A 22866-nucleotide genomic window follows, 5' to 3' on the forward strand; every position below is an offset into this window, starting at 1 on the left:
CTAACATCTAAAGTCCGCCCTAAGTAAAGGAAAAGTTTCTATTTGTGCTACATATTTAAAACCCCTAAAAGTTTCTATACACTGTACATTTTTTTGATTTTTGTTGGTTTAACTTAAAAAAAAGTAAGGCTTTAAACTTTGAGTTTATTGAAATTAAGATTTTGAGTTGATACAATGAAGAAAATTTGTTTAATAAATAGAAACTCAAAATATTATTGTATCTGAACCACATAAAAAATGTGATAAATCATGAAAATAGCACAATTTGGCTGCGTCATCACAAATAAAACACACAATTACCCAATATGCTTACAAAATCTTTTAATAATATTTTAATAAAGGTTGTCGAATCTAAAAAAAAATTCGTTGTATTAATTCAAAATTTTAATTTCAATGAACTCAAAATTTTAAGGCAACCAGGCTACTTTTTTCGGAATATTTTTTACAGTGTATAGAACCCTTTTTAAGTGCTAAAAGGGTATTTTCTTGTCATTATAAAACCTTTTTAGCATAAAAGGTTCTATTATGACAAGAAAGAACCCTTTTGGCTCTTAAAAATATAGAAACCTTTAGGGGTTCCAAATACGTAGCGCTGATTGAACCTTTTAAAGTTATTTATATATATATATATATATATATATATATATATATATATATATATATATATATATATATATATATATATATATATATATATATACACTGTAAAAAATTATTTAGAAAAAAGTTACCTGGTTGCCTTAAAATTTTGAGTTCATTGAAATTGAAATTTTGAGTTAAAACAATGAACATTTTTTGAGATTCGACAACCTTTATTAAAATATTATTAAAAGATTTTTTTAAGCATATTTGGTAATTGTGTGTGTTTTATTTCTGATGACGCAGTGAAACATGCCAAATAGTGCTATTTTCATGATTTATCAAATTTTTTATGTGGTTCAGAGACAAAAATATTTTGAGTTTCTATTTATTAAACAAATTTCCTTCATTGTATCAACTCAAATTTTTTATTTCAATAAACTCAAAATTTTAAGACAACCAGGTTACTTACTCTTTTAAGTTAAACCAACAAAAAACAACCAAATTGTTTGTACAGTGTATATATATATATATTTTTATTTATTTATTTATTTTTATTTTATTTATTGCAATATATACATAACAAGACAGGGAACAACCAACAATGCAAGACACTTCCATTGGGACACAAACAGAGTTTACATTTGCGAAGAAAACCATAAAGAAAAAAAAGAAAAGAAAAGAGGAAAAAAAGGTCACAAGGAGCAAGGGTCGAGACATAAAAGTTGACGAAATAAACATTTAAAAAAAATACTAAAAGAATAAATATTTCAACAAAGAAACACATAGTGTTTCAGACTTTCGATTATGTTTCTTAAAGCATTTGAAACTCAAGTTTTCTAATTTAAAACTTGAACATTTTAGCAAACTCACATAGAAAAATATTAAATGAGGGCTTACATTTCTTTTTACATTTACAAGTGTGGATATGATATTTACATCAATAATACAACATTTACAATATCAGAGAAGGATGATTTTAGATCACACTTAAAGAAGAAGACATCTTTTAGGGTTATAGGAGGAATTGTCTCCATTCTTACTGAAAAGTTCTAGTTATGTAGAAGCTAAGAGTGTAGGGCGCACACATCTCCCCTCCTCTAGGGGGCACTGAGATGCTCTGAAAATGTGCTTTTTAACATCATCCGTGTTGTTTATGTTCAAACGGTTGGATCATCCATTGGAAACACGTAACCCGGATTGATCAGGCTATCCACTGGAAAGATATAAGGTGAGCTAAAGAGAAACTTTTATTAACAAATACTCGTGCCAGAATCAACAGGTGTGCTTTGTTGAGTGGCTCAAAATAATGTCCTTGACTTGGAAAGAGCAAGTTACCAACCACAGCATATATTTGAGTCTCTCAGTGGTCAAAAGCAACAAATCTGATCTTAGAATAATGAATCAGTTTATGTTTTTAGCCTGAGGAACAGCAGGACCCCTGAATGTCTTGAAATAACATATTTCTTTAGTTGTTTTTCTCCTGCTTCCCGTTCACATTTGTCTGGTGCTCATGCGGTGATGTTTATAGTGATCAGGCCAGCGGGTCACAGAGGTCAAACTCTCTCGGTGTGATGGATGGAGAGGCCTGTGTCCTGTCTGCCGTTATCGCGGTGTAAAGCTCATCCCTCAGCCCTCGTGGTTTAACTCTCAGTATCAGTGTTTTGTGCTTAAATGTGACGTTATAGAGAAACAGAGGCCGAAATCTTACTGTTAGGCGGTGGTTTAAGAGAAAAACATCTTTTGAACTGGTCAACACTTTCAAAATGAGCACGGGAAAAAATGCTGGAGATACAACAGACTAAAAAAAAAATGATGGGTTTACTTTGAAATATATATAATTTAACTCAATAAATATCTAAACATTCTTAAATCAAGATATGTTTACTTGAGATAAGATGAGAAGCAATAATATTTTAAATATTAAGGACAAATAAAAAAAGGAAGCTTTTTTTTAAGATGTATGTATTTATATTAATAGTAAAATTCCATCAAATTGAATTATGCCATTTTAATTGAATAATTGAACAATCCTTAATCAATTAATCTGTTTTACTGTTAAGCTTAATTGAAATGCTTAAATCTTTAAAAAAAAAAAAAAACCTTTAAGTTGTACCAAGGTTGTCATAAATTTTAACTTAAAGCTGCTGCCCGTAACTTCTTTAGTGTTCAACATTTACAAGAAATTATATAGCCTAATGAGTATGTACAACACAGAGAATCCATTTTCCAAACCGTGTTTTTGTCTTACCCTGAATCATTATGGTACACTTTTAATAAGTGTTTATATTGGGACTATTTCAGGCCAGACTGGTTAGCACCACTGCGGAGGAGCACAGATCCTGCGTGACTCGCCATAGACATAAACTGAGAGAAGTAGATCCGGCTGTAATGTTCTTCCGCGAGACGTATGCAAAAAATTACGGACTGCCGCTTTAATTCAAAGAGAAATCCAGATTATTTTTCAAAGATCACCTTGTTCAGCTTCCCAAATAACCCAGTGTTAAGGGAACAGTGGATGCAGTTTGTGTGTGTGTTTGTGTGTGTGTGTGTGTGTGTGTGTGTGTGTGTGTGTGTGTGTGTGTGTGTGTGTGTGTGTGTGTGTGTGTTCCCGGTCATGAGTGGAAATCGCAGTTGGTGAGTGAAACTGCAGCAAATGTGTGTGTTTTGTTGGCAATCGGTGCATAAGTGCATATAATGTTTAACACAAATTTCATTGAACAAGATTTAATATCTTCAGTCACTTTGCGTCTCCAGTAAATGCGTCTTGATTTAAAAATGTTTAGATATTTGTGCTGGAAAACCAGACAGAAACACTGAGGAAATAAATACAAAGAAATGGCAAGTAACGTTGAATTGAGCAAACCATTTATAGTGTTTTCTTGTAAACACACTCCAATAATCTTTACAACCTTTTACAGTGTAACTAGAGAGAATTTGGTGCAGTTAAAGAGCTTTAATTTTTCTGTTTGCATGACCTTTTAAATGCATGATTAAGCGGCCAAGGAGAAACCGAGTTTAATAAGCGTTAATTATATTTATCATAAAATCATGCATGCTTGGACTCATTATTCAGGCTTTTGGTGAAGAAGAAAAAGCACATTTTCTGTCAGATTCTTCAGTATAATGATGACATTGTGCTAAATCTTCTGTTGACACACAAAAGTAGCTGATGAACATGGAAGGCTCTCAAATTGCACACAGTAATCCGCTCATTATTAAACAGATAAGCGTGATCCTTTAAAACAGGTTCAAGGACACAAACACACAGTTTCTCAGTGTTTCTCCAGCCCAGTGTGGAAATCAGGATTTTTCGCAGCAGTTTTAGCTCCCAGAGTTTTGGGACGCGCTCACGATCGTGCATACGGCCAGATCTGTTGTGTTTAGATCAGGTCTGCTGGAGTGTGGTTTTGGTCAGCCAATGAGCCGCTCCCGAAGGCACATGGGAGTTTTTGTGCTGGATGGAGCCGATTCAGAGCTCACCGCATGTGTTTGATTAGATGCACAAGCTGTTGTATAAGAGCTCCAGAAATGCATGAATCTCCATTTTAACGTTAGTGTTGATACAGTACAGGCCAAAAGTTTGGACACAACTATTTGTAATTTTTTTGAAAGAAGTTTCTTCTGCTCATCAAGCCTGCATTTATTTGATCAAAAATACAGGAAAAAAATGTAATATTGTGATATATTATTACAATTTAAAATAATTGGTTTTCAATTTATTATACTTTAAAGGTCCCGTTCTTCGCGATTCCATCTTTCAAACTTTAGTTAGTGTGTAATGTTGCTGTTAGAGCATAAATAATACCTGCAAAATTATAAAGCTCAAAGTTCAATGCCAAGCGAGATATTTTATTTAACAGAAGTTCCCTTTCAAAGCCTACAGCGAACGGCCGGTTTGGACTACACCGCTGCACTTCCTGCTGTGACGACGTCACTAGAACCGTCTGTTGACTCCGCCCACAAGAACACGCAAAATAGGGGGCGTGGTCTCGTTGCTCTCCCACGTGGAGAAGAGCGCGCATTCAGCGCTTGCATCGCCCCGTTATGGTAAGAGGCGGGACCTTTCCGGGCAAAGTGCGCTAAGCTGCTGTCCAATCACAACACGGGAAGCGCTGGCCCAATCAGAACTCGTGATGTGTTTCTGAAGGAGGGACTTCATAGAACAAGGAAATCATCAGGCCGTTTTTAGGACAGAGGAAACAGCGCTGTACAGATAAGTCAACTGTGTGAAAAATACTGTTTTTTTTTACACGTGAAACATGAACTCATGTTATATTGGACACTGGAAACATAATCAAAGCTTCGAAAACACGCGAAGAACGGGAACTTTAAATGATCATTTATTTCTGTGACCAAAGCTGAATGTTCAGGATGGTTCCTCCAGTCTTCAGTGATCATGATCCTTCAGAAATCATTCTCATATTCTGATTTATTATGAGTGTTGGAAACCGTTCTGCTGATTAATATATTTGATGAATAAAAGGTTCAAAAGAACTACATTTATTAAAAATGAAAACATATTTTCAAATAATATAAATCTCCTTTACTATCCATTTTTATCAATTTAACACATCCTTGCTGAATAAAATTATTGATTTATTTAAAAAAAAGAAAGAAAAAAAATGACTGACCAGTAGTGTATATTGTTGTTACAAAAGATTTCTATTTTTAAAACTTTTTTTCTATTTTTACTTTTTATTCATCCACGTATTATAAAAAAGTATCTCAGGTTATGAAAAAATATTAGGCAGCAGAACTGTTTCAAACTTTGTAAATGAATCCGCATATGAGAATGATTTCTGAAGGATCATGATCACTGAAGACTGGAGGAACCATCCTGAACATTCAGCTTTGGTCACAGAAATAAATGATAATTTAAAGTATAATAAATTGAAAACCAAATATTTTAAATAGTAATAATATATCACAATATTACATTTTTTTTGTTGTATTTTTGATCAAATAAATGCAGGACTGATGAGCAGAAGAAACTTCTTTCAAAAACATTACAAATAGTAACGTGTCCAAACTTTTGGCCGGTACTGTAGGTTTTATGCTTTAGTCACTGTTTCTGTTTGCATGTGTGCATTTTGCATTAATGTTTAATGTTGTGTTTTTTACTTTCTTTGCATTGAAGGCATACAATTTATCACTTCATGCATTCCCTAGGAATTGAACCTGTGACCTTGGTGTTGTTTACTGTTGTTTACTGTACTTTAAGTAAATACTTGGTGGATCTATATTAGGGATGCATGGTTAGATTTAGAGGGGCACTATGCAGGATGTATTGGTAAATACAAAAATAATGCCTCTCAATCATTACTTAAGGTCCACTAAAAGTGTGTGGTGCTGTTTATGTCTACAGGGAGACTGACCTGTGTCTGTATTTTCATATTTAGGGCCCGAACACCGATGGGGTGAGGAATTGCTCAGTCTATTATTATTCTTCTCCGAAATGAATTTTTTTAACATGCTCAAAAACTCATGAAACTTTGCACACGCGTCAGAAGTGGTGAAAATGTACATCTTGTATGGTTTCAGAATTAGGTGTGCAAAAATGGTCCATAGCGCCACCAACAAAATTTCAATTAAGTGCCGTTTGCACTACGTTTCACGTATAAATATGAAATTCGGTAGACACATGTAACAGCCCAAGACCTACAAAGAAGTCCCTGGAAGCAAAATCTGAAAATCAATAGGAACTGAGATATTTATATTTTATCTGCAAAATGTTTGCAGTTTTTGACATTTCCAAGCCTCATACTTTAACAAACTCCTCCCACAGTTTTAATCGGATCATCATCAAATTTGGTAATCTAAAACCTGTGTGATGTTAAATTGTGAAGATCTTGAGTTTTCGCTAAAGGGCGTGTCCGTGACGGCCTGACAAGGTCTAATGTTTTGCCATGAAACAGGAGGTTGTTGTAACTCAGGCATACAATGTCCAATCTGCCATTAAACTTCACATCTTTGATAAGAGTCCTGACCTGAAGACATCTATGTGGCAATATTCATTTATAGTCAAAGCGCCACCTACTGGCAGCAGGAAGAGTGGCACATCGAAATGACTTTGCCATATTTCTCCTATATTTACCCGCTGAAATGGATTTCTAATTGCTGTTTTCCTGAGGCCACGAGGGCCCTTTCATCGCTGCTTGCAGCTTTAGTTTCTTCTTGAATTCTTGTGCTTTGGTCATCGGGTGTGTTGCTCTGGCCAATAACAATGTTCGGTGCAGAACAAGGCAAAACCTGATCATCTGTGCCTGAAGTTTGGGAAGTTCTGCTATATGAAACAGTTCACTAATGTTGCTATCACCTTGTTGACTACTATCTGTAACTATGATAGCACTCCTATGATAACACTCCTCCTATTGACAGAAATGAGAGAGTGAGGGGGGGATTTGAGGGAGGATTTTTCAGGCGTGACTTTTTACTGCGCCAAGTCGAAATACTCTCAAAAGTGCTATTCCGCCATACATTATAGTTATCCTTTTTAACCCGCTTAGACGTTTTATTTGGTATTATCGTATTATTCTATTGGTGTAACTGTATTTAAATAGGGAAAGCGTGGAGGGGTTTGGTGGCTTCTAACTTGATCTCTGTTTGGTACCATAGTGAATGAACTGGGCTTAGTGGGCTAAGCTAAATGCTATCAGATAGTCACCGCGCGTCAGAGAGATTAAGAGCACACACTGAGACGAGAAAGGGATGTATCAACTCATCTAAGTTAAGGGAATAATGTAGTCTAATATGAAAAAACGGTGGAGTATCCCTTTAAGCCCACCCACCGACTCTATGCACGATGGGATTGGTCTGACCGGAGTTGGGTTTTTCCAGCTCGCAAGTCAATAGGGCTGTCAGAATTGCTCAACAATGACGTTTGAATATTCCCTCTAAAACAGACACGAATATTCGAACATCTGGGTGTGCATTTTGTAAATGACGCGCATTACGTCAATAACAGGACAAATTAATACAAAGAGACATAACTACTTGTATAGGTAGTCTATTTAGGTTTATACATATTTGACAACGTATTACAATACTTACACAAAAACAAATTGCCAAGAGCGCAGACCTCTCTCTCTCTCTCTCTCACACTCTCTCTCACACTCTCTCTCACACTCTCACTCTCTCTCTTTTCACTCTCTCACTCTCTCTCTTTTTCTCTCTCTCACTCTCTCTCTTTTTCACTCTCTCACTCTCTCTCTTTTTCACTCTCTCTCTCTCTCTCTCTCTCTCTCTCTCTCTCTCTCTCTCTCTCTCTCTCTCTCTCTCTCTCTCTCTCTCTCTCTCTCTCTCTCTCTCACCCTCACACTCTGATCAAACTTTGAGTGCTGATCAAGAGTTTTGTGCAAGCAATTTAAGGTTGTGAGACTTGCGACTCTTGTCCCAAATATAGCAGGCTTCATTCAGTGATTGAAATAAATATTATTAATATTAATTGAAGTTTTACAGCATATTGAGCGCTCCGAGCGAGCTGTGCTGTGCTAAACATGGAGCTTATTAGGGATGGGACGAAATATCGTTTGACAAAATATCGCGATACAAAACGTGACGAAACGCATCGAGGTCGAAAAAAATGTATCGCGAAATAAAGATAGATGGCACTGCTGCATGATTTGCGTAGAATGAGGTTGGGGTGCAACAGCAAACATTAATAGGGAAAGAAAAGAGTTGACATTAGCATTAATATTCTAAACCAAAAATGCAGTTATTGCCTACATAAACTACCATATTTTCTGTTTAACTTTTATTAGACTCAAGAAAGAAAAGGGCGTTTTTTCACTGAGCACATTCTCTGCAGTCTGAGCGCGATGCACTGCAGCTCACTCTCGCTCATGTCTGAGGTAAATCATTAACACCATCACCCCGCTTACAGTACACGTGTTTTATTGAACTAAATACATTACAATCGGCTAAAACGAATGCACAGGTTACTTTCCTGAACAAGCGCGCTCCCGAGTCCGTGTTCTTCACACTGTCCACGTGAATCGCGGCCCAGTTCGGCGCGCACGCGCAAAATACCGGCAGTTCAACAGGAAATGCGGATCTCTTAAAGGGGCCGCACTATATTCCTACTCGTGTAATATGGACCTCCTCCAGGTATGGTGTGGTTCTGGTTCGCTCACTGGTACACATTAACAATTTTTCATACGAACTTTGCCCTGTTCTGAATTAAACTGCCAGTGTAAAAACTCCCTTTATATTCTTAAAATGAGAGAAATCACTAACAGTTACTTACTCATTATTTTTAAGTTTAGGCTTAAGAGAACAATTTCTTAGATAAACATATCTATGACCTTTGATATGTCTAGTCTTCATACTGTATTGATTATTATTGAATATGGTTTCACTAATAATAAATGTACATTTGCATAAAGCATCCATATTTGTCCATACCTATGTTGATTAGAGTATTAAAAACTTAATTTAAACTTAATTTAAGATACATTTACAATTGCTAAAAAGGTGCAATTTAAAATCGAGTTAACTCATGACAATCATGCAGTTAATCGCGATTCAATATTTTAATCGATTGACAGCCCTACAGTGCCCTCCACAATTATTGGCACCCCTGTTTAAGATGTGGTCGCGGACTTCTAAAAATTCTTCTTTTTTTTTAAACAACATAGAACCAAAATGCAAAAAAAGAGAAAAATCCTACCGTTCGTTTAAGTACATTACTTTGGTGGTAAATCACAGATTTGAAAAAAATAAACATAAAATTTGATATCGTATCGTGACGTATCGTATCGTAACCCTGGCATATCGAGGTGCATCGTATCGTGAGTTTAAGTGTATCGTCCCATCCCTAGAGCTTATTCAGTCAGTACAGTAGCCTAGACTTTAGTAATGTTTCTGTTTAATGTTAAATAAAATGAGGCATGCCTATGTATCTTACATAGCTTGCATCTAACTTTATCTCGCGGCTCAACAATTTTACCTCCTACCGACCAAAATCCAAAGCACTTCCAGACATGGCTTTTTTGATTTTGGAGTTAAAATCTCTTTCTCTGCCGCGGTCGAGTTGGGCTCTGCACTTTCTGCCATCTTCACTGCGAGACGCGTCAACTTTCAGCAGTGACTCCTGCTGTGACCTGTCCCTGAACCCCCATGCGCGCGCGGGCTCACTCTCAAAGCAGACAGCCACGCCTCTACTACCATGGCGGGGTTTTTTTCCTTTTATTTTCCTTTTATTTATTTTTTTGAATATTAATTTTCACCTTCGAAATTCGTTTTTTAAAAACCATTCGAATATATATTCAAATTTAGAATATTCGTAGACAGCCCTACAAGCCAACGGAGAATTGCTAGACGTCCTGGCTGCAAATTAGATTGGCTGCCGCTAGGGTACGTCTAGATTTCTAGGCTATATTTATGCATGAGAGAGATGCATTTTTTTTTGCACAATAACTTCTTCGGTGGGTTAGGCTGCGAGTGCAACTGTTGTTCTGCCTGAACGGAGGGGCCTGGGGTCTGTTCTTCGTACCTCACTTAATACATCTTTAGACAGATCCCTGATCTTCCAGTCATGATCTGATCTCTGGCTCATTGAGTTCTTTACACAAATTTGCAGGTTGGATTAAAATATCTGGATTAAGTTATCCGAGATTACTGAGTGTTCTTGTGTTCACTGAAGAGGGCAGATGCATCGATTCTTAACCACGATCAGCAATGCAGCGATTGGCTGGCATCAAGACAGCAACGTAATGACATCATATAATTTTTTTTTTTTTTTAAAGACACCTGGCAAAAAAAAGAAGACAAATTAGAAAAAAATACAAATCTCTGGACCTTTATAAAGAAACGGCCAAGCAACCAAACCAACAAAAAAGTTATAGAGAAATAAAATTTGCACTGTTTTTTTCCAGCATGATTCCCAATGATTTATTTTCACGATATTATAGTATTCGTACACCCTTTTACATTTTTATTTCAATGTTCTAGTTGGCAATTAGTTTAATTTTTAATTCAATTTGATGCAGATTTATTACGTGACAGCATTCATTAAAGTGTCCAGATCAAGCCATCCCATAATATCCATCATCACTCAAATTAATGCACGGCTCAGATTAACTGTACAGCATGTGTGTAAGACTCCAATAAAATTATAAAGTAATTATTCGATCAAAAATAAATCTCTTAATCAAGTGGCTGTGTCTATAGTATTATACACAACATTAGCCTATAATGTTATTTTCAAATACATTTTTATATTATTCTTATTGTTATTATTTAAAATGAGTATTGCTCCTGTTTATATAATGAACTCTTGTAATAAAGTAGCAGTGGTTGGGACAAATTTTAAGTATCAACGCCACTTAAAAAGATGCAATCTAATCCTGTTTATATGAAATAAGGTTTAAGTTTACGGTCCAGGATGTCCAGGATGAGCGTCGAAGAACCAAACAATCCGAGATCAAGCCAAATAGTCAACAATCAAATCCGGCTGAGTTAGCGACATGAAGAACGGACCCCATGTTTGAATGTTGTGTTTACTAGAGATGCAACAATAGTTAGTCCACGGTTCAATACATACCTCGGTTTTTTAACCACGGGTTTCGGTTCGGTTCGGTTTTTTCCTTTTCTATTCTTAGGTGACAGACACCCGAAAGAGGTTAAGAAGAATTTTTTTTATTGTAATACTCTTTCTTTACTTTACTTAAAAGACTTGAAAAACCTTACTTAAACTTAACTTCACTTTTTTTTTTAAAACCTTGTACATATTTCTGGTGTATTGTATAATATAAAATAATTATAAATATATAAAGAGTTACAGTGGCAGCTCAGAGATGTACAGTATCATTTAAGTATGAAATTGAATAAATAAATGTAGATTAAAATTAAACTACATATTCTTCAATATACAATATACATTGATTGGCAACTACTGTATATACTTTATTCATAAGCAGTGAGTGATTTTTTTTTTCTCTCTTTGTTTTTAGTTGTTTTATTAACATAATTTTAGAGGTGAACTGTCCCCTTAAGGACACAATTTTACTTTCACGTTAGACATAACCGACTGTGTTTATATATGTTAACCTTGTGTGTATTTGACAGTATTAGCGCAGTAAGATTTTAGGGGTGTGCCAAAAAATCGATTCACAGAAGAATCTAGATTCTCATTTGCAACGATTCAGAATCAATCTGAAATGTCTAAGAACTAGCCTATACGCGACGTAGAGTTCTGCAACGGCATAAAAGTGGCAGGCTCTGTGCAGTAGCGCGGATGAAAAATATGTGCAATATTTCTGTGGCGAGGTGGACGAGCGAGAGAGAGCGAGCGAGATTGAGCGTCACCTGCGAGCCACACGAGTCTCGAGTCCTGAGGGAGCTCGAGGCACATAAGGACGAGAGATCACCAGACCTGGATTTGACGTTGAGTTGTGTTTATGGTTTATTATGTGTGCGCGTGGCAGATGTCCGTGAGGGGCTGCCCACGTTACTTTCGTTTGGTTTGGTTAAAGTCTTTTAAATGTCCCGCCTCCTTCCAACCTCGAACATACTGTATTACAATTTCTATGTCCAAATTACCATTACACACACACACACAACAAAGATATGCCATTTGACCCATCACGTCACCACCACTGCAACATTGCAACTTTTGCCTCTCGTAGCCCAGATGGAGCGGGCGTTGCAGGAGTAGCAATGGATGAAGTAAAAGTGAAGTTGGTGAGTGGAGTTTATGAAATTGAAGTTGACAACGAGTCTTTAAAGGCAGAGCCTGTTTCATTAGCCCATTCATGACGCTGTTGATGTTGAGAGAGGTGCAAGATAAAAAATAAAGCATTTTAATTTGAATGATTTTAGCGTGATTTATCGCGGGCACGGGTCGGGTAACGGGCCAAATATTAACGGGTCTGGGCGGGTGCGGATTTAATTTTGATATTTTCAAAATTGAATCGTTTTGAATTGAAAATCTTTTTGAATCGAAAATCGATTATGAATCGAATCGTGGCCTCAATAATCGGAATCGAATTGAATCGTGAGATGGTAAAAGATTCCCACCCCTATAAGACTGCTTATTCCAGTAATCACGTGTTTGCTCAGCGCATGTAGAACGAATGAAATGTTTTACCGGCAAAGCTTTAAAATGCGAGTAAACACCCCCTAACTTTAGTGCAGGCCTGCACGATATTGGAAAAAAATTACATCGCGATATTTTTTCCCCCAACGATATATATTGCGATATTGAGAGCCATCAATCCAGGCTAAAGTCAATAATTACCATTCCGTGATATTAATATTTTCACTAATAAGCAAGCTTCATTACAAGTGACAAAAAGAAATGTTGGAAAGTATGTGCAAACATGAAACTAAACCTCCAGTAGGTGGCAGCAGGTGACCGTCTTAAGAAGTGAGTCACTGAGTCGTTCATTCAAACGATTCATTCGAACGCTGAATCGTTCACACTTGTTGCTATGAGTGAGACGTGTTACGGGTCTGCTGTGAACGATTTTCACTGCTGAAATAGAACAAAAACACTAAATATTGCATCTAAAATGTAAGTGACTAAGTGATTGTTAATTTGTTGTTTATGGAGCTGTCATATGAAATCAGTGTCATTTTCAGTCGTGATGGTATTCAGGAAAACACTCTAGTGTTGTGATTTCTCCTCGAGAGGCTGCACGAGCGTCAACAGTGCGACCTTATTATCATCAGTTCATTATATATTATCCACAATCGATCGCCACTTACACTAAATGAATGCACAAACATTCTTGCATTTTGGTGATTCGCTAGTTATTTTTTGTTTTAATCAGGCTCTTGTCTTGTCCGTCAGTCAAGTAAAATTCTCTTTCACTTGTCCCTTCAAAACACCCACATGTCCTGGACAAGCGTTAATGGCGAGCCCTGCTTTGTATTCGTCGTAAAATCTTTGTGGTACCGTTTTAAGTGATCAGACAAATTGGTGGTGTTTTCTTGTTTTGTGGCCACAAGACACTCCATGCAAAGTACCTCTTTTTGTTCAACATCCTCCTCTTTGTAGCCGAAATAGTCCCAAAAAGATGATTTCTGGTACGAACCTTTTTTTTTGCTCTTCGGATCCTCTTCGTCGCGCATTTTAGCAGTGAATGTTTGGCCGTGAGCGGTGAGCAGCGGCACAGCGAACCAATCACTGTGCAGGCATGAGGAACGGGCATGTCACTCCAGCAACACACTCGTGTTTACTGTGTGCTTCCTTAATACACCATGGGCTACTACCATAGACCGTAAAAAAATACTACTACCCTTCACATCGCATGTTTCGGCGATGTGACTATCGCACAAGCGCACATCGCGATGTCGATGTTAAAACAGAATATCGTTCAGCCCTAATATGATTGAATATTTGCTCATATCAGAGCGTAGACTCACAGGCTCACTCAAACAGAGCCGAAATAAACTGAGAAAAAATTTAAAACAAAGAGAAATAGAAATAATTCACTAAAACGCAATTCACCAGCGCGTATTGAACCGTGAATGCCGTACCGAACGGTTCATTATATTGAGAATTGTGGCATCCCTAATGTTTTCCAACCGTAACTAAAAATCTTGCATAGCGCACCTTTAAATGAATGATTCTCATCAGCGGCGCTCGACACGAGATGAACCGTGATGAAAACATGACCCTGTGGCTGCTGAACTGCATTTGATTTCCCTGTGGGTCTTGTGATTCTTCCATTGTCATTCCAGCAGGGTAACATAAATGCCACAGATTTCCAGAACAACACAAACTAAATATGTCAAACGGCAAATGAATAAATCCTTCATATCTTACAGGCTTCACATTTCTGGTTATTTTTAGCTGCCGGCTCCGCAGGGCATTGCAGATGTCTTGGCCAATGACCCGAGTCTTCATTAATATGTATGTTGACAATGGACCCAAGAATATAAAAACCTCTCTCCTCTGTTTTTCCTGTCCTGTCCCAGCGGGCCACCGATTACCCACAATCCCTTCCCTCAACCATGCAGCGAATGTGCTGAGTGTTTTAAACAAGTGCATCTCTTCTGCTTTAGTATTCAGAAGTATGATGGACGGATGCATGCGATGAAAGATCTCTCTGAGAGCGTAATGTGCAGAGACGGCCCTCTCTCTTCCTGTATCTTACTTGTTAGCCTCTTTAATTAAGAGCGCATTGTTCTGTGGGAAAGAATTGAGCAGGAAAAGCTTCCTGACTCTCTGCCAAGTTAGATTGAGTTTCTCCGTTAAGCTCTGGGCCAGTAATGGAAGCAAGTCAAGCTTGTCAACAGATGCTGGGCTGCAGGATCTCTGTCTTGTCTGTTGAAGCACAAAAGCCATTTCCTGGGGCTTACAGAGGATAAGGTAAAGATACAGGCCTTTTTTATAGGAGCATATGCTCGGATGCACAAATAATCGGGAAATTAGGGATTCATTTGGGGAAATAGAGCTTAAATAGAGCTCTCTTAGGAATGCACTAAGAAAAATCCTATTTTTGGGATTATATTTTAGTGTTTTAATCAAATGTACTTTTAAAATAGGTAAAAAATCATTGAAATGAGACTTAATAACGCAACACTACATACCTGTTGATTTAATAGATTGTTTTTATCTTATATGTCAGTAAAAGTTGAGAAAAAGGGAAAAATCTGGCAGTCTAATAAGACAAAATACACTTAAATCAGGATGCAACATTTCCCTTGACTGGGTAAACCCCGCCTGATCTGCCGGCGATTTGATTTTGCACTCAGTCTGGAAACGGTACATTAATTTCTACTGCTTCTGTTACACTTTTGCGGGAACCAATCACAGACTGACTTATCCACCTGGCACGCTATTGGCTGGATTGACATGATGATGGATAGAGAAACGATGGGTCGTGGCCCGTTGATCACGCCTCTTGTGGTCTGATTGGTTGAAGGACTATCCAATTGCGTACGGCGTCATTTAAACTAGGGCTGTGCGATATTGAAGGAAAATGCGATTTGCGATATCTTGTTAAATAATTCGATATTCGATATGCGATACGATATTGAAATTAGTGTGTAAAATCTATTTCAATTATATTTTAAAAAAATATTTAAAAACTGAGAATGAAACCATTTGTGTTTCACATTCTTTCTGGTAAAAGAAAGCATCGCTACAACTTCTGAAAGTGACCAGTAGCGTTTTAGCAAACATTAGTGTCACAAATTGTTCACGGTTCGGTGCGTGTCACAGTTATTGTTTTTCGCAAATTATTGCATTTAATAAATCTTTTTAACTTCCAGCAAGTCACATAAGTAACAGTCTATTCTCTGCCCAATGTGTGACCTAAACACTTTTCACAATGTTGAAGTAGCCTATCAAAATCATTCAGATATTGTGAGCCATTGCGATATGCATATTGCGATATGCATATTGCGATATTTCGATATATTGCACAGACCTAATATAAACTATGCATGTTGATCACGCCTCTTGTGCAGTAGAAAATACAGAGCAGACTCCCCAGATTAATGTTCAATCTTAAATTGAGCTTGGTCTGGTGATAGCCAGACAAACATTTCCCAGTAATTTTGTAGCTTGTGCTACATCTGTTTAAGTGAATGATGTTATAGAGGAGCTTGGGATGGCATGACTCTGTGTTTCCCTTTTTATTTCACTCACTGTTCAAAAATGTTCACCCAGCCGCGGTTTCTATGGTCAATTTGCACCATAGAAGCTCTACAGAAGGTTTTGATGGAGTCAGAATTACCTCACAGCCTGAACCTGAACTCCAGCCTTGCCCTCATTAGATGTAGTGTGTCTTTGTGGTGGGTCCGATGGGAATAGCTCATGTTCGGCATTAAGATCCACCGAGCCAAAGGTGTTGCCTCCCTTCACCTTTACTCTATTAATCATGGGCCACATTGAAGCCCACACAGATGTCCTTCCTCCCGCAGAAGTCAAGCCTCTCGTCATCCTCAGTGTTGGATAAGGCCGTCTGGAGATCCGGTTTCTCCACAGATACGGAACGGCGGCCTGCGCTAATGAAGGTGCCCGTTTTGATGTGTTTCTCAGAATAAATGCCTCAAAAACGTCCCAGCAACAATAGCACCTCGTCACATGGGAGCTGAACCCCAGCTGCACTTCATTATTTGTGCTCTTTCCATATTTAGATCCGTGTGCATTCCGTCCTGCAGCAGAGAGTCGATCCTAAAAGCAGCTCACCGCATATTTGTGGCTCGGTAGTCATAGTGCACTTCTTAAAGACTTCCTGTGCCATTTTTCAATTGCACTAAAAAATTGGACACAGATCCTGCAGATGGGGGGAAAATCCATTGTATTAAGTAGGTGTCATGAAACATTTTTCCAGCAGAATGCTAAAAGGGCTTGTTATTTCCTCCGCTGTAAGATCAAGCGGTTGAGCTCTGTTTTATGGGAGCTTGTTTCCGCTGTGGAATAAAAAAGGTAATTGCTGCTTTGCTTTTTTCTCAGAATTTTGTTTACATCTGTTCATTTGGACTTTTTTCTCTTAATTCTGAGTTTCCATTTCACAATTCTGATGATTTTTTTTTTAACTCTAATTTTATACAGTGGGGCAAAAAAGTATTTAGTCAGCCACCAATTGTGCATGTTCTCCCACTTAAAAAGAGGAGAGAGGCCTGTAATTTTCATCATAGGTACACTTAAACTATGACCCCTCATTTACACTGAACACGTGTGCGGCGCATTACGGCTGCAACAAGGTTTTATGCCGTCCTCCACGCGGTGCTAACTCACACCGGGAGCATATCAGAAATGGAGCGACTGGATGCGTGAGACCACGTGATTTGCCTGTCCGACGTCCATTTCTTGTCTCCTACCCAGGCTATATTGCCAATATACATGCAATACGTTTGGGAGTCTGCACAGGGTGTTTATTTTGAAATTGACAGGGATTTTTTACTTTTATTTTGTATTTCCTGTGCGACTTGGACGCACGTCCGTCAAAAATAGACTAGATACCTATATTTAGCGAAGCGGCGCGTAGAGCTGCTTCTGGGTAGCTTCTGAAATGCGCCGCGCCGCGGCCGGTGTAAACACAAGCATTGACTAGAATGGGCGCGATCAGCTCCGGTAGCCGTGTCGCAGCCGCACACGTGTTCAGTGTAAATGAGGGGTGAGAGACAGAATGAGGGGGAAAAATCCAGAAAATCACATTTTTATTTGCAAATTATGGTGGAAAATAAGTATTTGGTCTTAATATTTAATTATACCCTTTGTTGGCAAAGACAGAGGTCAAACGTTTTCTGTAAGTCGCCACAAGGTTTTTACACGCTGTTGCTGGTAGTTTGGCCGATTCCTCCACAGATTTCCACTAGAGCAGTGATGATTTGGGGCTGTGGCTGGGCAACACAGATTTTCAACTCCCTCCAAAGATTTTCTATGGGGTTGAGATCTGGAGACTGGTTAGGCCACTCCAGGACCTTGACATGCTTCTTACGAAGCCACTCCTTCGTTGCCCGGGCGGTGTGTTTGGGATCATTGTCATGCTGAAAGACCCAGCCACGTTTCATCTTCAATGCCCTTGCTGATGGAAGAATGTTTTTACTCAATCTCACAATACACGGATGAGTCATCCTGGTCCCTTTGCAGAAAAACAGTCCCAAAGCATGATGTTTCCCCCCCAATGCTTCACAGTAGGATTGGTGCAACTCAGCATTCTTTCTCCTTCAAACACAACAAGTTGAGTTTTTACCAAAAAGTTATATTTTGGTTTCATCTGACCATATGACATTCTCCCAATCCGCTTCTGGATCATCCAAATGCTCTGTAGCAAACTTTAGACGGGCCCGGACATGTACTGGCTTAAGCAGGGGGACACGTCTAGCACTGCAGGATTTGAGTCCCAGGCGGCGTAATGTGTTACTGATGTTAGCCTTTGTTACTTTGGTCCCAGCTCTCTGCAGGTCATTCACTAGGTCCCCCCGTGTGGTTCTAGGATTTTTGCTCACCGTTCTTGTGATGATCTTGACCCCACGGGGTGAGATCTTGCGTGGAGCCCCAGATCGAGGGAGATTATCAGTGGTCTTGTATGTCTTCCATTTTCTAATAATTGCTCCCACAGTTGATTTCTTAACACCAAGCTGCTTACCGATTGCAGATTCAGTCATACCAGCCTGGTGCAGGTCTACACTTTTCTGGTGTCCTTTGATAGCTTTTTGGTCTTGACCAGGGTGGAGTTTGGAGTCTGACTGTTTGAGGTTGTGGACAGATGTGTCTTTTATACTGAAAACGAGTTCAAACTGGAGCCATTAATACAGGTAACGAGTGGAGGTCAGAGGAGCCTCCTAATAAAGTGTTCTGTGAGAGCCAGAAATCTTACTTTTTTGTAGGTGACCAAATACTTATTTTCCACCATAATTTGCAAATAAAATCTTTAAAAATCAGTGTTATTTTTCTGGATTTTTCCACCTCATTCTGTCTCTCATAGTTAAAGTGTACCTATGACGAAAATGACAGGCCTCTCTCATCTTTTTAAGTGGGAGAACTTGCACAATTAGTGGCTGACTAAATACTTTTTTGCCCCACTGTATCTTGGGACTCCTGAGTTTTTCTCTCTGATTTTTCTTCTTTCACAATTCTGTCTTTTTTTTCAGAATTCTGACTTTAAATCTTGCATTTCTGACTTTGTGAGAATTGCAAGATGTAAATTCAGAATTTCAATAATGTCAATTTTCTTGCAATTCACAATGACCTTTTTTATATATTCCATGGTGGAAATAAGCTGCTACACTAATGTTAACTGTTCATTATATATTAGTAATGAGAGACTGAAAAAATGATCAAATATGCTACTTTAATATATTTGGATGCTACCAACTATACCACCAATTTTATGGCCGTGTGAAACTCGACAGAGATTTTCTGTGCTTGAAATGTTAAACATGCTGCCATAAACATGGAAAACTTGGCATTTATCTAGTGAAATATTCTTGAGAGAACTGACATTTATAAGAGCGCTAATGATGTATAAAATATACCATATTTGCAATTTTATAATGCGAATTAAGTTGATCGTTTACACGTTTAAGTGCCGTAATGACAGTTTCGTATGATTCTGTCTGTCTGAATGCAAATTATGGGATCAGTGCTTCCAAATCATCAATAAATGTCATTAGACTAAAATATATAAAATGGCTATAATTTTGTGAATAAATGCAAAGACACAGGGCCAGATTGGAGCTTTGGCTTTTATTGGGGAGTGTGTACAAATCCACGTGTTTCTGTCTGGGCTACTGTCCAGAAATTATTAGATGCATGGAAATCAAGGACTAATATTTGTCTTGATGTCCACTTCCAGAAACATGACTAGTCTGTTCCTTTGCATGACCTAATATTCAGCTAATGTAGCAGAAATCAACTAGAATCATTACTGTGATCTCGGGGTCATGTAGTTTGTGTTATGAATGGGGAAATGAACGGAAACACTCGCTTTACTTTAGGCTGCTCTGTTCTTTCTCATTGTTAGAGGAGGTAACTAATCGCCGCTTTGCTTTGTTTCAGAGAGGAGTGTGCTGATGGTGTTTTGTTCTGCTTGAACCTTCGGCTGGAGAGATGCTCTAATTTGTGAGGAAACGGTCCTGCTGCTTTGGCGCCGTTGCCTGGATACCTCATCCACCTGGAGCAGCATATGGCCGCAGCATGTTGTGCTCCATGTGAAATTAGCAGAAAGCCAAAACATCCCGGTGTGGTGATGTAACGTGCCTTAGAAGAGTTTTGCAAGGTGAGATTCAATCTTCTATGTCTCCTCACAGACGCCACAGGAGGGAGAGCAGCAAATGAGCAGCTTTGACCGAGACAAAGATATCATCAGACGCATGACAGCAAAGACAATGAGAAACATTTGACCAACACTTACTTTTTGTTTATTTTTGTAATTTATGAGTACACTTTTAGTTATGAAATGCATTGAAGCATACAGTGCCCCAAGAAATACTACATTTTTTCATTGCATCAGATAACAAAATGTCAAAGAAAATGGCATGTATTTGAAAGACTCCAAAAGCACTCTTGAAAAGCGATGCAAAGCTTCTGACAAGTTTGTTTGTTCACTGACATCAGACTGTTTATATATTCTCGTTTAACTCCTTTATAACCTTTCAGGAATAGCACATATGCAAACAAACATTCTGTTATCAGTTGCTAATACTTCCAAACCTGATATTTTTTTCATATTTCACAGAAAGAGGCAGAATGTTCACGCTGCTCTTTTCTATGACAGGTTTCAAGCTTCAAAAAGCACCGTAAAAACACAATATAAAAATTAGTAGGAAGTTTTTCTTCCTCGTTTCATGGAGTTCAGGGAAATGAACTGGAATAATGAGATCAAAAAGCACCTTTTCAATTAATAAAGTTTAAATATTTGCAGAGCGTTTTTTTTATGTTGAGGTTGAGATGTATTGAGATTAAAACATTTGTGGTTAGTGGATGCTGATAGGTAATGTGATTCTCAGTTGGTTAGAGTTCACTTGGAGAGAACTGGTGTAAACTCATTTCATTAGAGTCAGCATTAAACTTAAGTTGTGCTCGTCTTTTTCCCCTATTGTGAAGCATATCCGAGGGAAAAGCTTCTGGAACAAGAACAAATGTAGGGCGGGGATTGATTGAATTTTTGCACTCTAAAAAACACTGGGTTGTTACGTCTGACCCAGGATCTGAGTAACACAAAAACTACCCAAACACTGGGTTGTTACGTCTGACCCGGGGTCTGAGTAACACAAAAACTACCCAAACACTGGGTTGTCACGTCTAACTCAGGATCTGAGTAACACAAAAACTACCCAAACACTGGGTCGTCACGTCTGACCCAGGATCTGAGTGACACAAAAACTACCCAAACACTGGGTTGTCACGTCTGACCCAGGATCTGAGTAACACAAAAACTACCCAAACACTGGGTTGTCACGTCTGACCCAGGATCTGAGTGACACAAAAACTACCCAAACACTGGGTTGTCACGTCTGACCCAGGATCTGAGTAACACAAAAACTACCCAAACACTGGGTTGTCACGTCTGACCCAGGATCTGAGTAACACAAAAACTACCCAAACACTGGGTTGTCACGTCTGACCCAGGATCTGAGTAACACAAAAACTACCCAAACACTGGGTTGTCACGTCTGACCCGGGGTCTGAGTAACACAAAAACTACCCAAACACTGGGTTGTTACGTCTGACCCGGGGTCTGAGTAACACAAAAACTACCCAAACACTGGGTTGTCACGTCTAACTCAGGATCTGAGTAACACAAAAACTACCCAAACACTGGGTCGTCACGTCTGACCCAGGATCTGAGTGACACAAAAACTACCCAAACACTGGGTTGTTACGTCTGACCCGGGGTCTGAGTAACACAAAAACTACCCAAACACTGGGTTGTCACGTCTAACTCAGGATCTGAGTAACACAAAAACTACCCAAACACTGGGTCGTCACGTCTGACCCAGGATCTGAGTGACACAAAAACTACCCAAACACTGGGTTGTCACGTCTGACCCAGGATCTGAGTAACACAAAAACTACCCAAACACTGGGTTGTCACGTCTGACCCAGGATCTGAGTGACACAAAAACTACCCAAACACTGGGTTGTCACGTCTGACCCAGGATCTGAGTGACACAAAAACTACCCAAACACTGGGTTGTCACGTCTGACCCAGGATCTGAGTGACACAAAAAATACCCAAACACTGGGTTGTCACGTCTGATCCAGGATCTGAGTAACACAAAAGCTACCCAAACACTGGGTTGTCACGTCTGATCCAGGATCTGAGTAACACAAAAACTACCCAAACACTGGGTTATTACGTCTGACCCAGGATCTGAGTAACACAAAAACTACCCAAACACTGGGTTGTCACGTCTGACCCAGGATCTGAGTAACACAAAAACTACCCAAACACTGGGTTGTCACGTCTGACCCAGGATCTGAGTAACACAAAAACTACTCAAACACTGGGTTGTCACGTCTGACCCAGGATCTGAGTGACACAAAAACTACCCAAACACTGGGTTGTCACGTCTGACCCAGGATCTGAGTGACACAAAAACTACCCAAACACTGGGTTGTCACGTCTGATCCAGGATCTGAGTAACACAAAAACTACCCAAACACTGGGTTGTCACGTCTGACCCAGGATCTGAGTAACACAAAAACTACCCAAACACTGGGTTGTCACGTCTGACCCAGGATCTGAGTGACACAAAAACTACCCAAACACTGGGTTGTCACGTCTGACCCAGGATCTGAGTGACACAAAAACTACCCAAACACTGGGTTGTCACGTCTGATCCAGGATCTGAGTAACACAAAAACTACCCAAACAC

General features: G+C 38.7%; 1 long non-coding RNA gene across 1 annotated transcript in view; it reads left to right on the top strand.

Moving 5' to 3' along the window:
- Window positions 1-1689: 1689 nt before the first annotated feature.
- Window positions 1690-22866, top strand: part of LOC137038329 (uncharacterized) — a 29384-nt gene continuing 8207 nt past the window's right edge. Inside the window, exons 1-2 of the long non-coding RNA XR_010897458.1 lie at window positions 1690-1810; window positions 20045-20264. This is a non-coding gene — a long non-coding RNA (uncharacterized lncRNA). The remainder of the gene's footprint in view (window positions 1811-20044; window positions 20265-22866) is intronic.

The sequence above is a fragment of the Pseudorasbora parva genome, chromosome 13, assembly GCF_024679245.1.
Source record: "Pseudorasbora parva isolate DD20220531a chromosome 13, ASM2467924v1, whole genome shotgun sequence".
Lineage (NCBI taxonomy): Eukaryota > Metazoa > Chordata > Actinopteri > Cypriniformes > Gobionidae > Pseudorasbora > Pseudorasbora parva.